Genomic DNA, 19,444 nt, shown 5'->3' with positions numbered 1-19,444 from the left:
TGGTCTGTCAAAGTGGGTTTGTAGGAGATATGTCAAACTGCTATGTTTTGGGTTTAACACCTTTTTATGTTACAAGGCACGTTCTGACCAATCATAGAAGAGTTGGTAGACAAACGTTCTAATGGCAAGCAAGCACATGCACTTTCAACCGTCAACTGTCAATGGTCAGTTCATGCTCAGGTTTATTATTGTGCGTCCAGTCAGTTTGGTTCTTGTGCTCCTATGAGTGAGCTGTTGTCACTGACAAATGTTGAATAAACTTAGTTGAGGAACTTATACAGTGGTATCTCGGGTTAAGTACTTAATTCGTTCCGGAGGTCTGTATTTAACCTGAAACTGTTCTTAACCTGAAGCACCACTTTAGCTAATGGGTCCTTCTGCTGCTGCCGCCGTCTTATCCCGAAGCAAAGTTTTTAACCTGAAGCACTATTTCTGGGTTTGCGGAGTGTGTAACCTAAAGCATATGTAACCTGAAGCGTATGTAACCTGAGGTACCATTGTACTGCCTTGGGCTTTTGACTTTTTCCAAACATTTAATATTGGCGACGAAGGTGGGATCGATGAGCTCCCGCCGTCTGCCAGAGGCCCAAGACTGCACTGCAGCACTGCCACCTGCCGCCTCGCAGTAAGCGCAACTTCACTGCCACGCTGGACTCAGCAAATAGTCCCGGAAACGAGACTGTGCCTGCCGCGTCTTCGCAACCACCCACAATCGCACAAGAGACTGCCCCAGGTCCGAGGATGGCTACCAGTCATAGCCGGCCGCCACCGGACTTTGATATGAGCCATCCTGCAGAATGGCCACAGTGGCTCCGCCAAATAAGGAGCTAGGTCCGACTACAAGGCTTCACTAGGGAGGCAGACAAGGTGGATGTGCTACTGACAGTGCTGGGAAATTCCGCCATCACTCTACTGGAAGGTCTGATGGCACCCAGGGACATAGAGGCACGCACTTTCGATGAGCTGACACAGGCTATGACAAGACACTCAGCCAACTAAGAACCACCGCCACTATGACTTTGCGCACAGAGAGCAACAAGCGCAAGAGTCAGCGAGTGAATACATCTTGGTTCATGCTACAGCACAAGGACGCACTAATATTTCAGGTAGGAACATCTCGACTTCCAAGATTCTGCTATCAGAAATAATTTGCTGCCACCGGTTCCTTTGAAGCAGTTTCTCCCTTGCTAGATCCTGATGAGCAGGATCCACACCTAGTGTAAATGGCAAGCATTTAACAGAGACCTTTAAAGGGAACCTACTTTAAAATGCAACGGCACAAATGTTTTATTCATGTTCCAAAGACAGCCATGTGCATGATCACTGTCTTTTGAGTTATGTCAATTTTAGCTGACAAAGGTTCATGGTTGAGTACAGCATTCCGCTGCACTCCTATTTAAATAAGGGATATTTTGTAAAGCCAGAGGCTGTGTGGCCTCAGGAGACGTGGGATTGCGACTAGACAGACACAGTAGTTTTGCGGATGTTAAGTTGTAAACTGGAATCTCCCTGCAGGGAAGGAATCTACGTTTTAGTCTGTTTTATAAATGAATGAATGAAGAGAGAGGCTGCAAGTCTGGGGTGGGGAAGCTCAGGCCTGGGACAGAGGCAAATGCAGTCCTTCAGCCTCTCTATGTGGCCCTCAGGACTGTTTCCACACACACACCCCAGGCCACCCCTCTCGCCAGCTCTGCTTTTCACACTTTTTGAGTATTTTTGCCTGACTGGAATATGCCCTTGAACTCTGATTGTGCCTTGAACTCTCCTCTGGACGGAAAGCTGTGTGTGAGCCTCAGGGCGGGTACCAGGAGCAGGTCAGCAATAACTCACAAGGTATCAGTGAAGGGAACACTTCATGCAAAGAAACAAAACAGCTCAGGCCCAGTGAGCACAGCAACTCTTCCCAGCAGGCCTTGTCCCAACGAAGCAGTTGCGAGGACTGAAGATATTCCACAGTCTTCTAAGTCTCCTTGTGCCTCAGTTCCTTCCCAAGCAATCTGAGACTCCGACACCTTGTCTGTCTTTGCGCTGCTGTCTTCATGCCTCTGCCAGTTCTGGGAGACGGGGGGGGCGGGGGGCGGAGCTGGTTACTGCAGGAGCGGGGGACTCCTTGGCTTCTTCAGCAACCTGCCTGGTCTCTGCCTCTTGGCCTCCCTCTTCTCCTGCCTCAGATTCTGGACTGCTCTCTGCCACAGCCTCTTCCTGCTCACTAAACCCTGTTACCTCTTCAGCTTCTGACACCTCCTCCAGCCTGCTCCCTTTTCTCTCTCTGACCACTCATCACCGTCTCACCACCACTCCCCAAACATGCCCCAAGCACTGAGCCGTCTTCCCTTGGAGGTCCCCTAGCGTATCATTTACATGATGTCCCGCCCACTTTTGCACCTGGCCCCACCCATCAATGACACCTCAGAAAGTTGCCCAGAGGAGAATGAGGCCCTCGAAGACTCCAGGTTCCACCCCTGGCATCAAATGTGAAGAATTACCACCAGGAGGGGTTAAAATTCTCCTGCCCAGAAACCTAGAGAACTGCTAGCAGTCTGAAGAGACAATGCTGGGCTAAACAAAGAGGTGGTTTGACAGATTAATTTGATTAAGGGTTGTAACAATAACGCAGTACACGCATGTCTTCACAAGCCTTTTGCTCTTATCCTGGCAGCAGGTCACGAAAACAACCTACGGCATGCGGCTCTGTTGTTCTCTTTGGAGTATTCCAACAAGCCCTACAGTGGTGTGAACTGAGGATGGCAATAACGCTCTCCTCAGCGGAGGGATATTTGCATTCCTTGTCAAGTACTGCTGGTGTCTCTGTGGGATTCCATTTCTGTTCTGTTATTATAGTGCTTTCTGAAGTCGGTGGTTAATATTAACTGACAGGGCCAGCTGAGAATGTTGGGCTTCCCCATTACGGCTAATGAAGCAAAATACTAATTGAGGCACTGACTGCTTCCTTGTACTTAATTGCATTACAGCATCTCAACTTGGCTTCACCACGAATTCCAGGGCCTGTTGATGTACAGTGGTACCTCGGGTTAAGAACTTAATTTGTTCTGGAGGTCCGTTCCTAACCTGAAACTGTTCTTAATGTGAGGTACCACTTTAGCTAATGGGGCCTCCCGCTACCGCCACACGATTTCTGTTCTAATCCTGAAGCAAAGTTCTTAACCCGAGGTACTATTTCTGGGTTAACGGAGTCTGTAACCTGAAGCGCCTATAACCTGAGGTACCACTGTATCTCTTTTTAAGATCTTGGTTCAGATACATTCTCAGCCACGAATCTCTCAGGGTAACTGTAGTCCAGTCGCTACTTTTCAGTCTAACCTATCTCAAAGGGCTGTTAGTAGGGGGGGAAAGCAAGGAACGTGCAGGCTACGTTGTGCTTCTTGAAGAAAAGGAAGGATATAAAATAAAATGGTTGGGTCTGTGATTATTACGCCTCCAAATGTGTTGTGAACAGAACCTTTAACAAAAGAAAACTGAAAAACGATCGCAGCTGAAATGAATTTTAAACGGAATATCAGAAGTTCAGATTTGTCAAGCCAAATTGAAAACACAGTCCTTCAATATGTCCGGCTGCACAAGCTCATTGAGACAAATGGACACTTTCCAATCACAGTTAAGGCCTGAAATGAAGGGTTCCCCCCTGTGTTAAAAATATGGGGAGGCAGCAGATTTTGTCCCCGCCCTCACCCCCTCCACTGCTGTCCTCTAGTGCTGATGGGGCATGGCAGCCATTCATTACTCCAAATTGGCTGTGCTCACCCATGTCAAGATTTGCACAGGAGAAGGTCCTGGTGAACTGTGCCCTTAAGGGTTTAAACTTGCTCAGTCATTGCATCTCCTCCAAAAGTAATGTGGAGCGACTTGCAGATCTTGCCATGGTTTACTCTTTAGCATGGTCAGGGAAAGGTTGGCCTGAGACATTACCTTAATGGGCAATCTCTCGGCAGGGCAGGTTCCCACCCTAGCAAAGTCACTACAATAAGGAGTCCGGAGAAAAGGAAAGGAAATCCCGATAACAGCTTCCTGAGGAAACTGAACAAAAACAGTGTATAATTTGAGGACAAAGAAACAGAGGTGGTTTTTTCTGTCTTTTTTATTTCGGTCCTTGTTCAGGGCAGGGATGTATAGGACCCAACATACACCAGCAAACATCTTGCCAGTCTGCCTGGTTGCTAAGCAACACCTCCCCAATTCCTGGAAAACCCGGATGTATGGCAAGTTGGGCTATTTTAATTTTTTTTAAAAAATTAAAGAAAAGCCCCCAACAACTTCAACCAAAAAGCTCAACAACTTCAACCAAATACAAAAAAGAAGTTCAACAGCTCTGTCCAGATTTTCACTTTTGGGAATATGGCGACCCTACTTTAACACTGGATGAATCCCTAGCCGGAATTAAGATTGCCGGAAGAAATATCAACAACGTCAGATATGCAGATGACACAACCTTGATGGCAGAAAGTGAGGAGGAATTAAAGCACCTTTTAATGAGGGTGAAAGAGGAGAGTGCAAAATATGGTTTGAAGCTCAACATCAAAAAAAACTAAGATCATGGCCACTGGTCCCATCACCTCCTGGCAAATAGAAGGGGAAGAAATGAAGGCAGTGAGAGATTTTACTTTCTTGGGCTCCATGATCACTGCAGATGGTGACAGGAGCCACGAAATTAAAAGACCCCTGTTTCTTGGGAGAAAAGCAATGACAAACCTAGACAGCATCTTAAAAAGCAGAGACATCACCTTGCCAACAAAGGTCCGTATAGTTAAAGCTATGGCTTTCCCAGTAGTGATGTATGGAAGTGAGAGCTGGACCATAAAGAAGGCTGATCGCCAAAGAATTGATACTTTTGAATTATGGTGCTGGAGGAGACTCTTGAGAGTCCCATGGACTGCAAGAAGATCAAACCTCTCCATTCTGAAGGAAATCAGTCCTGAGTGCTCACTGGAAGGACAGCTCCTGAAGCTGAGACTCCAATACTTTGGCCACCTCACGAGAAGAGAAGACTCCCTGGAAAAGACCCTGATGTTGGGAAAGATGGAGGGCACAAGGAGAAGAGGACGACAGAGGACGAGATGGTTGGACAGTGTTCTCGAATCTACCAGCATGAGTTTGACTAAACTGCGGGAAGCAGTGGAAGACAGAAGTGCCTGGCGTGGTCTGGTTCATGGGGTCACGAAGAGTCGGACACGACTAAACAACAACACTTTAACACTAGCAGAATTAGCCCTTAAATTGCATACTTAAATGATCTCTGATGCTGCATTTCCACCTCCCTCCACAACATAGAGTCTGCACCACCAGAGAAGAAAACCATCTGGCAATGTAACCACCAGCAAGGGGAAATCATTCGGGGGGCCTTCAAAGCATCTGGTTTACTTTTGGGGGTACTGCTGCTATTTTTGAGACTTGCATTTTCCATCTACTTGACGTTCTGCTCCCCCATGCTTAGCATATACTCTCTCTCTCTCTCTCTCTCTCTCTCTCTCTGTGTGTGTGTGTGTGTGTGAAAACACACATGTATAAATGAATAAACAGCTATCATAAAAATCTGTAATCCTCTCTTGTTTGGAAGAAAACTAAACCCTGTAGATTACTTCATCCTCAGAAGTGGAGAGACTGTAGCAATATGCTTTTTAAAATTATTATGTATTTTAATACATTGATATCTCACCTTTCTCCCATGACGGGGCTCAATGTGGTATTTCCTGGTTGCCTCCCATCCAAGCACTGACCAAACCCAGACCTGCTTAGCTTCAGCAAGGTTTCTGCATCATGTTTGCTCAGTCCATGCCCTTTGTTATGCTTTCAAATGAAGTCATAGCTATGCTTTCCATTAACGAAAAAGCAACCAAGTGCCCGAAGCATTTTGCCTGTTCCTTAGCTTTGACATTTTGACAATATGCTTCTTGTGTGTGTTGATATTATATGAATTGCTTCCCTCAACAACTACAACAATTAAAACAAACTTCTTTGTTTTTTGGCTCTCCCCTCCCCCAAAGAATCCCACCTTGCTAACATTTTGGGGTGTGGGCGGAACTATAAATACATGCAGGCAGCTCTTTATTGATCCCACATACTGTAGGGGTTTTCTCCCTGATTCAATTACATTTTAATTTCATTTTGCTCTGCTCCGATTTATAATGCAGTCTTTGCTTCCCTGCATTTACATCTGTCAAGGACCTGCTTGGTGATGTATAATTTAGCAGTGCTCCTTTGAAGACAATGATTAAAAAAAAAAAAAAAAACACTCAAGGTGCAGCCCAAATCCTCTTTTGAATAATAAGTTCACAGCTTTGCCTTAACTGTAATTCAGGCGTCTAACATGATTTTCACCTTGAATTACCACAATCTCCTTCTTAATGAACCGAAGGACTGAGATGTGAGTTAAACATTCCCAGCATTTCCTCCAGAGCCACTGCCATGCTCTTTGCTTCCCATTAGGTGTCAGTGCAGACCAACGCAATAGGATGCCACTAAATATGCTTTTCTCCTTTATAAAAATGCGTCTAGGCACACTTTACGTCTGAAGACTATGTGACGCACCTATCGCCATGTCAGCTGGGGAGGGGAGACTGCCCTTATACAGTAACCCCCCCTAAAGCAGGCTGCATCCAAGGCCAGCTGAATACAGGCCTGTAGCTCAGGCATTGTGCTTACCGTATTTTTTGCTCTATAAGACTCACTTTTTTCCTCCTAAAAAGTAAGGGGAAATGTGTGTGCATCTTATGGAGTGAATGCAGGCTGCGCAGCTATCCCAGAAGCCAGAACAGCAAGAGGGATTGCTGCTTTCACTGCGCAGCGATCCCTCTTGCTTTTCTGGCTTCTGAGATTCAGATTTTTTTTCTTGTTTTCCTCCTCCAAAAACTAGGTGCGTTTTGTGGTCTGGTGCGTCTTATAGAGTGAAAAATACGGTATTTCACATGCAAAAGGTCCCAGCTTTAATCCTCAGCATCTCCAGCTAGGGCTGGCAGGAGAGACTTCTGTCTGAAAACCTGGACAGCTGCTGCCAGTCAGTGTAGATAATACTAAGCTAATATAGACCAATGGCAGAAGGCAGCATCTCATGTTCCTGTGAACATGTATTTATTTATTTGCTGTCGGGGAGAGTGGCAAATGCCTTCCCCAGTCAAGGCATCAATAATACCCAAGGCTGGCCCCTGAGACAGAAAATCGCATAAGCATCTCTCCCTGCCCTCAGCAAATGAAAACAGAACAGAAAAAATAATGAACAATTTGATACATGGGCGTAGCCAAGGGGGGGGCAGGCAGGGGCAGCTGCCCCCCCCGATCAATAGAAATTTTTAAAAATGCATAGCAAACTGAGGTTCTGCCCCCCCCAACAAAAGGTCTGCCCCCCCCAACAAAAATCCTGGCTACGCCCATGATTTGATGCCCTCTCACGATGCCAAAAATCAGTTGCCTGTGGCGGCTTTCTCACTATGCCTAGGGAGATGGGAGTAAAAATATGAAATGATCCAGTGGTAGGAACTGAATGTATACAGTGCTTTTCGGGGGGCACATAGGGGTACGCATACCCCTAAACATTTTGTGAATCTAAGTTTGGCCTCACTGAGGGGCAGTATTTCAAAATGAATAGGAAAATGAGAGTACCCCTAAACATTTTTTTTTTTTTTAGAAAAAAAGCACTGAATATATATACTTTGTTGCAAGGAACAATTACGATCCTAAATGGTCTGGCCTGTAAACTGCATCTCAAAGGAAGGAAAAGAGTTATATTAACCTTTCCTAAACCACTGGAAAATTGAATTGTAAAACCATTTAAGCCACATACCACTCTCGCCCTCATTCAGGTGGCATTAAGTGTCTTCCTTTCTCTACTAAAGTGTTTGTGACTTGACTTTTCAAAATGTGCCCACCTGACCTTATGTTCTTGGTGCGTCTCAAGGACCAACCAGCCTTTGATGTTGCAGCCCTTGAATGAGCAATCATCCAGTGCTTTTTTTTTCAAGAATCTAGTCTATTTTGTAGGAGCAAAATGGACAGAAAACAAAGGCAGGCAGGCCTGCGTCTTGGAACCAGGACAAGTGACAGGTTGTTTTGCAGAGAAGCCAAAAATGTTCGTTTCCCCTCCTTGTTGGGGAGGGAATGTGTTTGCTGACGTTCTGCTGAAGGCTTCACCTGCACGGAGTCATGTCACAGGCCCAGCAGCCCAAATGCATGTGTCCAGTTTGATACAGATTGCTGAACCAAAAGGTTTAGTGGTAGTATGAGAATATATTATGCCATTGTTCAGTGGAGAGCTGATGGGAAGCAACAAACTGGCCTCTGCTTCTAGCTAGGGCCTCAAGATCACCCCCTCCTCCCAGTATTCTCTCTCTTCTCCCTCTGACCGCTCATCATTGTCCCACCACCAACCCCTTGGCTCTGAGCCTTCTTCCCTTGGGGGTTCCCCAGGGGATTACTATCACCATTCCTCTGCGTCCAACCAGTCCGTGACACCAGCCACACTTCTGAAAGCGAGTAAGGAAACTTTCCTGGGATCCCAAAACGTCAGGCAAGTGAGTCACATTAGCACCAAAGGGAGCTCTTACCCTGCCCATGGGCCTTAGAGCCTTGACCCACAGGCTTCAGGAGTCTCTGGTTGCCCCAAGTGTGCCCCAAGTGTGTACTCTTCCCGCCTTGGATCAAATCTACGCTTCCAGGTGTCATAAGAAAGCTGCAGAGATAGTGCAGGATAGTGCGCACCCCGGAAATGATCTCTTTCAGCTTCTGCCTTCTGGAAGAAGCTACAGGGTTATAAAGACTAGGACTAGCCGCCTGAGAAACAGTTTCTATCCAAATGCGATTTTGGTTTTAAACACAGTGTAAGGTAGTCTCTGTGGGAGTATATTGTATTTAATTATGGGGTATCAGAGTTTTTAGGGGGCTAACCAGGCTGGGATAGCAGGCTTGTTGGTTTTTGAATGTCTGATGTAGATTTTTTCAATTTTGTTGTTCTGTATGGGACAATGACAATAAAGATTATCGTATCAGCTGCTCACTTAGGCAGCCTGCCTACTCCATCTTCCTGCAAAAAGTAGCTAGATTAATTTATTTAGTTTCCTGTGTTGCAGGGGGTTGGTCTAGATGACACTTGTGGACCCTTCTAACTCTACAATTTTATGATTCTATAGGTTCCAGCCACTTCTGTTTAGTGAGCGAGGAGGAAGAAAAACACCTACATTTCCCAGAGTTCATGTTGGCAGGAAGGAAGGGCAGAAGAAGCCTTAGGCTTCCCTCCACCACCGCCCCTGCCTACTTGAAGTGTGGGAAGTAGGCAGAGGAGGGAAATTGACACATGGCGGTTATTATTTATTCTCTCTCTCTCTCTCTCTCTCTCTCTCTGTGTGTGTGTGTGTGTGTGTGTATATATATATATATATATATATATATATATATATATATATGCCACCCTATACCCGGAGGTCTCAGGGCGGTTCGCAGAAAAAAAATCAAAATCTAAAACCACAAAATATATAATCAAAATAAAAACAACCACCCAATATAGTCCCACCCGCCCCTCCCCCAGATCACAGTTTTGGGCACCCACCTCACCTAGCTTTGACAATTCTTTTCTGTCCCTGTTTATTTACCCAAAAGCCATGAGCAAAGTTCATCTCCTCACTTTACACGTGACAACAATGCTCTTTCTGAGAGCCGAAGGGCATCCTCAAGTAGCTTTCTAAATGGAATTATTTCAGGATGAACAATGTTTGTTCATTTTATCCTACCCACTTTCAAGTGTGATCATTTCAAGGTACCAAAAAACCCGCACATATGGGCTAGATTGTTTAGCCTCTCAGCAAGTAGGTGATCCATAGGAATGTTTGAAAGAGGCAACAGTCTTAAAACTTACAAGCTGTTGGGATGGCTGTTGATTTTATTTTCTATTTTTTTACAAGTGTCAACTTATCATATTATCATCTTGATTTATTACTGAAAGTGTCATAAGTTCCCAGGGCAGGACACAACAATTTAAAATACAACATTAAAATCAGTTTAAAACAAATGACAAAAACAAAAACAGTGTGGGGTAAGTCAAATACCTTTAGTCAGGGTAAAGATGCATGTATCTTTGTGTTTGGGTGTTCTGTGCTTTGGTAATGATCTATTTTTATTACAGAAGTCACAATAGCCAATCAATAGGCTTGTGATTTCACTTTGCTTGTCAACTTCTTCAGATTTATCTATCATCTATCTAGTGCATCTGGTACTTTCTTAGATTTCAAAAACACGCAGAATCTGCTTAATACACTACAGAGGTTGGTACTACCAATATAATTAGAATCACAGGAAACTGGGTAGAGCAGCTCATTTATTTAGTGCTGCTTTTTAATGCGTTTACTGACAGATGTGCATTGCCTCTTAGTGACAACACACACACACATATTTTTTTTTTAAAAAAAAATCTATTTTATTCTGCTTCATTATTCTAGCTGAATCATTAATTCTGTCACCTGCTGGAGGTACATAACCACACAGCCACCCTGAGATTTCAGTGGCCTGTGAATTGCTCTTCCCCTCGCCCCCTTCCTTAGAATTTCTCTTGTAATGTAATAGCTAGGCTGTTCTGTTTTGCAGTGGAATATGGATGGACTTTGGTATTCCTTGATTGCTTGCTATTAAGCAAAGTCCCCTGATGGGCTACTAGGACCTTCTTTCACAAGGTGTGTTTGGGCAAGATGGAGACTGAGCTGTTTTAACTACCTTACTGAGGGTTTCACCATTATTTAATCCTGCCATTGCTGGCACTTGGCTCTCTGTGTTTTGTGTTCTGATGGGTGGATTATATTTTCCTGTTCAGCTGTATTTTGTCAAGAAAGTTTGCAAGCCTGCTTGGAGGACCTAGTCATATCTTAAACGTTGTAAATAAATAACGTGTGCTTGTGTGAATGAATCCTTGGGATGTCCAGGGGCCATCTCTGGGAGTGGGAGTTTCTGTCGTCAGGTTTCACTCCTCCACCCATATCCATTTAACATCAAGGTTTTCCCCAAAGAATCCTGGAAACTGTGGTACCTCAACGGTGCCAACTTCACACTTCTCAGCACCCTCAACAAACTACAATTCTCAGGATTCTACATGACTATGAAAGAAGTGTAGGACTGCTTTAGGTTAATGGGGTGGATGTGAGGGGTGCTTATTATGGACTTTATGACCTGTAACATGGCTGCTATACATCCTAGGAGTTAAAGGAGGCTGGGGCCCTCTTTGCCATGTGCTTTATTGACGAGCCCCTTTCAATCCCTTCCACAGAAAGTGACACAAAGACTAGAAGAACTTGCTGAGGAGAAAAAATGGTTGTTAAGACAGAAAAGGGAGAGAAGGCTGGGTATAGGGCCGTGCAAGCTGAGGAAACTAGCATTTTTTAAAAAAAACAACAACAACAGAATTTCAAGTTTTACATAATTGGTTGGAAAATAAACAGGGAAAGCAGAACCTAAAACAGACATCATTGTTCTGATGAGACAAAAATATGATTTATTATTTCCATTATGTGAGAATTATACACTTTCCAGTGTGGGGCTTACTGCTATGGGGCATTTGAAGCTTGATATACCTTAGGGCTTCGACATGTCTTAATATGGCCCACAACCTCATTCTGAGATTTAACTCCTCATCTTGAATACTCAGGGCAGGAGGAGGCTATGACCCTGAACCCTGTTGCCCCCTCGCCCATCACCATCCTAGTCATCCAACACTCATGTCAGCAAGCCATGTTCATGAAATAAAAACAATAAAACCAAAAGTCCAAACGCCACCAAAGAAAAGAACTTTAACTTGCCCCAAATGCCAGTGGCAATATCCTGGGCTGCATTCCAGTACTGTGTGTGCTTTTGTCCCAATGAAATCAGTGGGACCAAAACATGACTAGCAGGAGAATCCTAAGCATGCCTATTCATAAAAGTAAGACATAGTAAATTAAATGGGGTGTACTCCCAGGTAGGGGGTTAGGAATGCAGCCTAACTTGCCCCATTAGCTTCAACAGTACTGCACTGATTTAAGTCCTGCTGGATTCAACCATCTGGTATCTTACCACATCTTATCATAGATAGCTACAACGTGAGAAAATGTAATCCTGCAATTCCCACTCCAACCCAGCCTAAAATAACTATATTTTTTTAAAAAACAACCTTTTGGTTTTCCTCAAGGTTTCTCATATCTCTGCCTGAGAATGAACCTGAATTCACTTCAGATTTTGCTTTAGACAAAAACTTGTGACAACCAAGGGATGTGCAGGACACACAGAAATATTGCTGGTCTTAATGTAATTCTTTCAGCCTAGCACAATTTTTGTGTGTGAGAGAGAAAGAACTCCCAAGTAAAATTTGCTTTAAAATACATTCTATGAGAAACAGTGGTGGCAATCCTGTTAAAAACTGAGATTTTTAACGCAATATAGTTTAGTAATGCTGTCTTTCAGTAGCGAACGTTGCTCATTGTTCATATAGGAGTTGAGGCGGGGGTGAAGACTGGTGAAGATGTACTGTATGAGATGCATGACTATCATTGTTGCTTCATCCTGTAGAACCAGTATTTCCAGCAGCTATTACCTACTAGGGAGGATTCTCAAACTGGCATGATTGTACCATATGGGAGTGTAAACTGCAGAAAAGAAAGGGTGTTTGAGCGCACAGCAGTTCTTTGCTGACTGGCTTGCACTTCTGACACAGTGGAGCCACGATAGGGATCACTTATTGATTCCCCAGCTCTTGAATTTTGATTTCAGTCACTGATATTTGGTTTTTCACTTGCCGGCATTTACAAAGCTGACGTATTCTAGCATTTAGGCTTCAGGCCATCTATGTGCCAGGTTTCAATACCTTCAGTAAGGGAAAGCAACCAGTCAGAAGCTGGTGCTGAACTGCAGATTGCTGGCTAAAATCAGTTGAAGTTCTGCCTCAAAAGTAGACTCAGTACTATGGCCTTGGGCACATAAGCAAGCGCAGAACTTTTGTCAGACAACACTGATTCTTAAGATACTAATTAAGAAAGATTGCTTCATAAAATATTTCACAAAGCCGCATCAATATACATGTGTTTTACAATATCAACATACGTAAAACAAAAACTAACCAAAACCACCAGATTACCGCCTCCAGAAGTTTCCAAGATGAATGAGAGAGGGAGGAAAATGAACTGGGAGAACAGATTGAAATGAAATGTAAATACATGTAACATCACAAATGTCCCTTTTAACTTTATGTATTTTGTATTTTTATGTTGTGAAGCGCCCTGTGATCTTTGGATGAAGGGCGGTTTTCAAATTTAATAAATATTCTTTTGTATTCTGTTGGAAGCCGCCCAGAGCGGATGGGCAACTCAGTCACATGGGCAGGGTACAAGAAATTAAAATAACAACAACAACAATTTCTTCCCTCTAGTTCATGGGTAAGCAAACTAAGGCCTGGGGGCCGGATCCGGCCCCATCGCCTTCTAAATCTGGCCCACTGGTGGTCTGGGAATCAGCATGTTTTTACATGAGTAGAATGTGTGCTTTTATTTAAAATGCATCTCTGGGTTATTTGTGGGGCATAGGAATTTGTTCATTATCCCCCCCCCCCCAAATATGGTCCGGCCTCCCACAAGGTCTGAAGGACAGTGGACCGGCCCCCTGCTGAAAAAGTTTGCTGAGCCCTGCTCTAGTTATCCTTCTTTCCCTCCTCTCCTTTTGTTGACTCTGGCCAGTGTTGAAATTTAGTCTAAAATTATTCATGTAGGGACCTGCCCTTTTGCTTTTGTTACATGGTAGAGCACTGCTATACTGATCGAGCTATATAAAGTAACTATGATGAGGATTTCAACAGTCTCCTAGGTAGGGTTGGAGGGGGCCAGTGCCCTCGTCAACAGTTTCATCAAGGGCCCTCCTTTATTTTATTCCATATACCAGTATGTGAATGGAATTAATTCTTATGGGGCAAAGTAAAGTCCAGAAAGTCCAATGAGAGCAATGTGAGTTAAGAGTTCTTAACCAGCTTGCCCTTGCCCATTATTGGACGTTCTCCAGTTTGACCACACTCAGGTTCTTAGAATCACAGAACTGTAGAATTGGAAGTGACCACAAAGGATCATCTAGTCTAACTCCTTGCAATGCAGGAATCTTTTTGCCCAATGTGGGGCTTGAACCCAGGACTCTAAGATCAAGAGTCTCTTGTTCTACTGACTGAGTTACGTTGCTAGGTTAGAGAATCAGACTATATACAACATTGGTCCACACTAAAACCAAATCACAGGAAGAAAAGGAGTTAAATGTCAGCAGAAGCTTGTGCATTTAGAGACGAGAGAACAATCAGAAGTTTGGGGCTGGATTAAATATTAAGCACATAATTAAGGCATCAAGGGAAGGGAAACACCACAGACATTTTCCAATGCCAGATTTACCACGGACCATGTGGTGCAGCTGAAAATAAACATTATTTATACAAATATAGAAAAAGAAACATTTTCCATCTTACTCTAGGTTGTTTTATTTTGAAAAATAAAATTGTATTTTATGGTTTAATATTGTTTATACAGTTGCACATTGGAAGTTGAATGGAATCCATTCCGGAAGTCCATTCAACTTCCAAAATTTTTGAAAACCAAATTGTGGCTTCTGATTGGCTGCAGGAAGCTTCTGCAGCCAATCAGAAGCTGCGGAAACCCCATTGGACATTTGGGTTCCAAAAGCATGTATGCAAACCGGAACAGTCACTTCCGGGTTTGCGGCATTCGAGAGCCAAAACGTCCGAGTTCCAGGGCGTTCAGGACCCAAGGTACGACTGTATTTTGAAATAGATATATATAGGGGAACCAAGTTTGCTGAGCCCTGCTCTAGTTATGGAAAAGACCCTGATGTTGGGAAAGATGGAGGGCACAAGGAGAAGGGGACGACAGAGGATGAGATGGTTAGACAGTGTTCTCGAAGCTACAAACATGAACCTGACCAAACTGCGGGTGGCAGTGGAAGACAGGAGCGCCTGGCGTGCTCTGGTCCATGGGGTCACGAAGAGTCGGACACGACTGAACGACTAAGCAACAATAGGGGAACCAAAATCTTTTAAGTGCTTTGGGCCTCTACAGGTCTTAATCCGGCCCTGGTGGTGTTGTGTGTATGCGTTGTTGTTATTTCCATCCCCATCATTCAGCCCGGACACTGAGGTCCAGCTCCGAGGGCCTTCTGGCGGCTCCCTCACTGCAAGAAGTGAGGTTAAAAGGGAACCAGGCAGATGGCCTTCTCGGTAGTTGCGCCCACCCTGTGGAACGCCCTCCCATCAGATGTCTAGGAAATAAACAGCTTTCTGACTTTTAGAAGACATCTGAAGGCAGCCCTGTTTAGGGAAGTTTTTGATGTTTGATGCTTGATCATGCTTTTAATACAGTATTCTGTTGGGAGCCTCCCAGAGTGGCTGGGGAAACCCAGCCAGATGGGTAGGATATAAATAATAAAATTGTTGTTGTTGTTTGCATGCTGCTTGTAATCCAGGGGTCAGCAAGGTTTACATCGCCTTGGCCAGTTCATTCCAGCGGAGATCCCTGTGGGCAGGATTGTGAGCATGCGCAGCTGCAATTTCTGGCATCTGTGTCTGCACACACAATTTTCGGCGTCTGAGCATGCACAGACGTGATTTCTGGCACCGCGGAAGCGAGTTGCCGTGCACCGCCGGTTTACTGCAGTGCGAAGGGACTCGATGTGCGAGTGGCTCGGTTTGGGGGTGGCTCGTGGGCCGGTTAAACGACCCCCGTGGGCTGCTTGTGGCTCATGGGCCTTAGGTTGCCTACCCCTGTTTTACCCCATGGGTCCTTCCCGCAAACCAGAGCAACAACCCATTTCAAACTCAATAAAAAGCGACGCATCCAACAGCCAGACCACAAAAAACAGGGGATATTAAGTAGGTAAGCTGTCAAGGGAGCCCTTGGGCCACTGAGTCAGCACTGCTGCGGTTTGCAGAACTCTCCAGAGGCTCCAAAACGCGTCCCCAAAAAGGGAAGTCACCACGACTGTGCGCGTGCGAGGAGGAGCAGGGGGCGAGGAAAGGAGCTGCAACCAGCCAGACGGAACACCAACTACAAATCCTATCAGCCCTTCGGCTGGCTGGCGCGCGCGCGCACTCGCGGGGGCGCCCGAACACGGCCGGCGGCGGCGGCGGCGCATGCGCGACGTCGCCCGGCTCGTCGGTTGAGCAACGCGGGCCGTGATTGGCCGCGGCGGCGGCGGCGACGGAGGGAGGCCGAGTGTGTGAGCGCAGTGACGGAAGGAGCGGGGGGCAAATGGCGGAGAGATGGTCCAGGGCCCTGTTCAAAGAGCAGCCGCACTAGTAGTAGCAGCAGCAGCGGCGGCGGCGGCGAGAATCCCGGCGCGGAGGAAGCGGCGGCGCAGCAGCAGCAGCCGGAGGAGGAGGCGGCGGCGGTGGTGGCGGCGGCTCGGCGGCTCCTGCGAGGACGCGAGGCCGGCGCTCTAGCCCGGGCGGCCTGTGAGGAGAGGCGGCCGGAGGAGCCCGAGGCCCCGGGGGCGTCGCCCGAAGGCACCGAGCGAGGGCAGGAAGGAGAGAGCCCGGGAGCCCGGCCGTTGGGAGCGAAGCCGGCGGAGGCCCCGCCACCCCCGTCCCTCTCCACCTACCCCGGCAGGTTTCGTTTCCCCCCCTCCCCTTCCGTTTCTCGGTTGTGGTTGTGCGTTTGTGTGCTCGCTTCCTCGGCCTCGCAGTGGTAAGTGTGGAGAATTAGAGAGAGGCCGAGCGAACTCCCGGAGGCCTATGCCGGGCTCTCCGGCGCTGGGTGAGGAGGCGGCGGCGGCGGCCTGCTTTCTCTTCCTCGCTTTCCGACACGACGGGAAGCCTCGCAAGGCCGCAGAAGGCGAGGCGGCCCCGAGGATGAAGCCGGGAGGGAATCCGTATATAAATATGCGTGTGTACATAAGGAGAGGGGGAGGGTGGAGGCGTTAACCCCGAAGCCTGAATGGCCTGCGTTTCTGTGACTAGAAACACCAAGAAAGGGATCTTCTCTCCCTACCCCCCCCAAAAAAAAAGCTTAAAAAATACTCCTCCCCGGTTGCCCCCCTTGGGACGCATCCGGGATCGGGGGCTGCAATCCCGGGCAGGAGGACTCGGTTCCTAGCGGATCGCTGCGCAGGTGACTCCCGAGGAGACGTGCGCGGCGAATCGGTTCCTGCGCCCTTCTTATTTCGAGGGTCCTAACCCGCTGCCCTGCATTTCTCCTCCTCCCCCCTTCCCGTCGCCCCCAATCGAGAGCCGGGGCGGTTGCGAGCGAGGGGGGCCTTGGGGCGATCAGGTGGGTCGGAATCCGAGAGAGAGGCGTCGACTCCCAGCGCCGAGGCCTCTTCCGGGGTAAGTGCTGAGGAGGCGACTTTGGCCTCATCCTGGAACGGCCCGCTTCGGCTCGGGATGCTCCCGATCTTGGGGGGGGGGGGGCTGTTGCCCAAAGTACGAACTCCTGCCAAGCTATCTCGTGCGGTCCTGTATCCCCCAGCTCGGACTAGGGTGTGGCTTGGACGCCGCCTCGGGTTCAGAGCCTCCCCCCCCTTCCCACCCACCCGTTATTATTCGTAGGGGCCCCTGTCCCGAAACAGTGGCCGCAGTGGTTCTCTGTTTACCCGCTTTCCCCTATGGTCGCGCTGGCGCTGTCTGCTCTCTTGCAAGTTACATGGGTGGGTGGGGAGCGAGGCGGGAGGACGGTAACAGCCATGAGAAAACCGGAAGGGAAATGACGACATCTTCCCATTAACTTGGTGTTTTCGTTTGGGATGACACGGTATCCTCATCCTCCCGCCCCTCCATTGTCGTCATAAAGCACCATCGCCGGTACCTTAAGTTAAAAGGGGGGAGGGGGGAAGGCCGCCTTTCATGATCTGAGAAGCAGTGCAGGAAAATACATTAAGCCCCTTGAGGCAGGCTATCTTTAAAAGGATTGACCAGGTGGCTTTCGATATAACTTTTTGAACAACCATATGAGCGTAGCATTAATACTTAATGATGTAGTAAACTTTGCACATTTATATTCTGTGATCATCTTTTTCACTGTCCCAGCCTTAACTAATATATTAGTGGTCAGCAAAGAATATGAAAGGGCTAGGTTGTGAACTGCAAAGTAAAACTGAAGCACTTATGGAAGAGTAGAAGGCAGAAAGGAGAAGGTGCTTCAACTGTAAACATTTCATGGCTAGTTTTTTTTCATAGTGTGTTTGATCTGATTCAGAACTTTAGATCAACTTTGGTGTTTTGAACTTAAATAATTCCTAGTCTAATCAAATGAAATTGTAGGGTGGGGATAGAAAACCTGTGGCCCTCCAAACCTTGCTGAGGTACAGCTCTCACCATCATTCACTATGGGTCTTTGCTGACTTGGACTCATGGGAGTTGGAGTCCACCTGGAGGGCTGCAGGTTTTCCCATCTCCACAGTAAAGTAAAACAACAAGTTATTTACCAGGCAGTTTATGCAAGATGCAAGATGGTGTGTGTGGCTGAATGTAATTTGCCCTACAGCAAGTAATACTGTTACTGAGCACAATTCAGAGTGTTGGTGCTGACCTTTAAAGCCTTAAACGGCTTTGGCCCAGTATACCTGAAGGAGCGTCTCCACCCCCATCGTTCACTGAGGTCCAGGTCTGAGGGCCTTCTGGTGGTTCCCTCACTGCGAGAAGTGAGGTTACGGGGAATCAGGCAGAGGGCCTTCTTGGTAGTGGCACCCACCCTGTGGAACACCCATCAGATGTCAAGGAAATAAACAACTACCTGACATTTAGAAGACAGCCTTGTTTAGGGAAGTTTTTTATGTCTGATGTTTTATCACTTTATTATTATGATTATCACCATCATCATTAATTTTGTTGGGAGCCACCCAGAGTGGCTGGGGAAATCCAGCCAGATGGGCAGGGTATAAATAAATAAATTATTATTATTATTAATTTTATTATTATTATTGTAAACCACCCCTATAGCATAAGTTGACAAGTTGCACCAGTGTATCAATATTGATGCTGGGTGAGACCAGTACAGGTCATATTTGAATTTCACCAGCATTTTCTAGTACAGTATGTATTCATATATCATTTGATGGTCTAGTAATAAATCTATCCTGGTTTAATAAAATATTCCACATATTTCAAATAGCAACTTTAAAAAGCTTGAAGAATTAAAATGGCAATAGGGTTTTAAAAAGAAACAAATAATTTTAAATTTTGTTAGCTCCAGAATCTTGTGATAAGGGCAACGGTGTTTATATAACAATCTTCTAGTCTTGTGGGCGTAAGGATGCCCATGTTTGATAGGATGAGATCCACAGCCTTAAGGATATTCCTGAACAATGTACGTACGATACATGGAATATCAGGATTTTAGTTGTTAGGGATGCTTTTCCTGGCTTGATAACAAATCAATCAATACATTATACTTACTTTTGTCTACTGTATTACATTCTACAGAGCTGTTCTAGACAATTTTAAGCTGTG

At 46.1% G+C, this 19,444-nt stretch overlaps 1 protein-coding gene across 4 annotated transcripts in view; it reads left to right on the top strand.

Annotated features, from left to right (window-relative positions):
* Positions 1-561: 561 nt before the first annotated feature.
* WAPL (WAPL cohesin release factor) overlaps positions 562-19,444 on the top strand; it is a 56,094-nt gene continuing 37,211 nt past the window's right edge. Inside the window, exon 1 of one of the 4 annotated variants that reach the window (XM_083439906.1) lies at positions 562-1,106. The gene's annotated coding sequence lies outside the window, so the exon portion shown is untranslated. Of the gene's footprint in view, positions 1,107-16,206; positions 16,686-19,444 lie in introns of those variants that run through there. The other 3 variants (XM_083439907.1, XM_083439905.1, XM_083439908.1) reach the window with 3 other exon arrangements.

Source organism: Podarcis tiliguerta (genome assembly GCF_965153285.1).
Source record: "Podarcis tiliguerta genome assembly, chromosome: 5".
Lineage (NCBI taxonomy): Eukaryota > Metazoa > Chordata > Lepidosauria > Squamata > Lacertidae > Podarcis > Podarcis tiliguerta.
The sequence above is the reverse complement of the archived record's forward strand: the minus strand, read 5'-3'. Positions and strand labels throughout refer to the sequence as shown.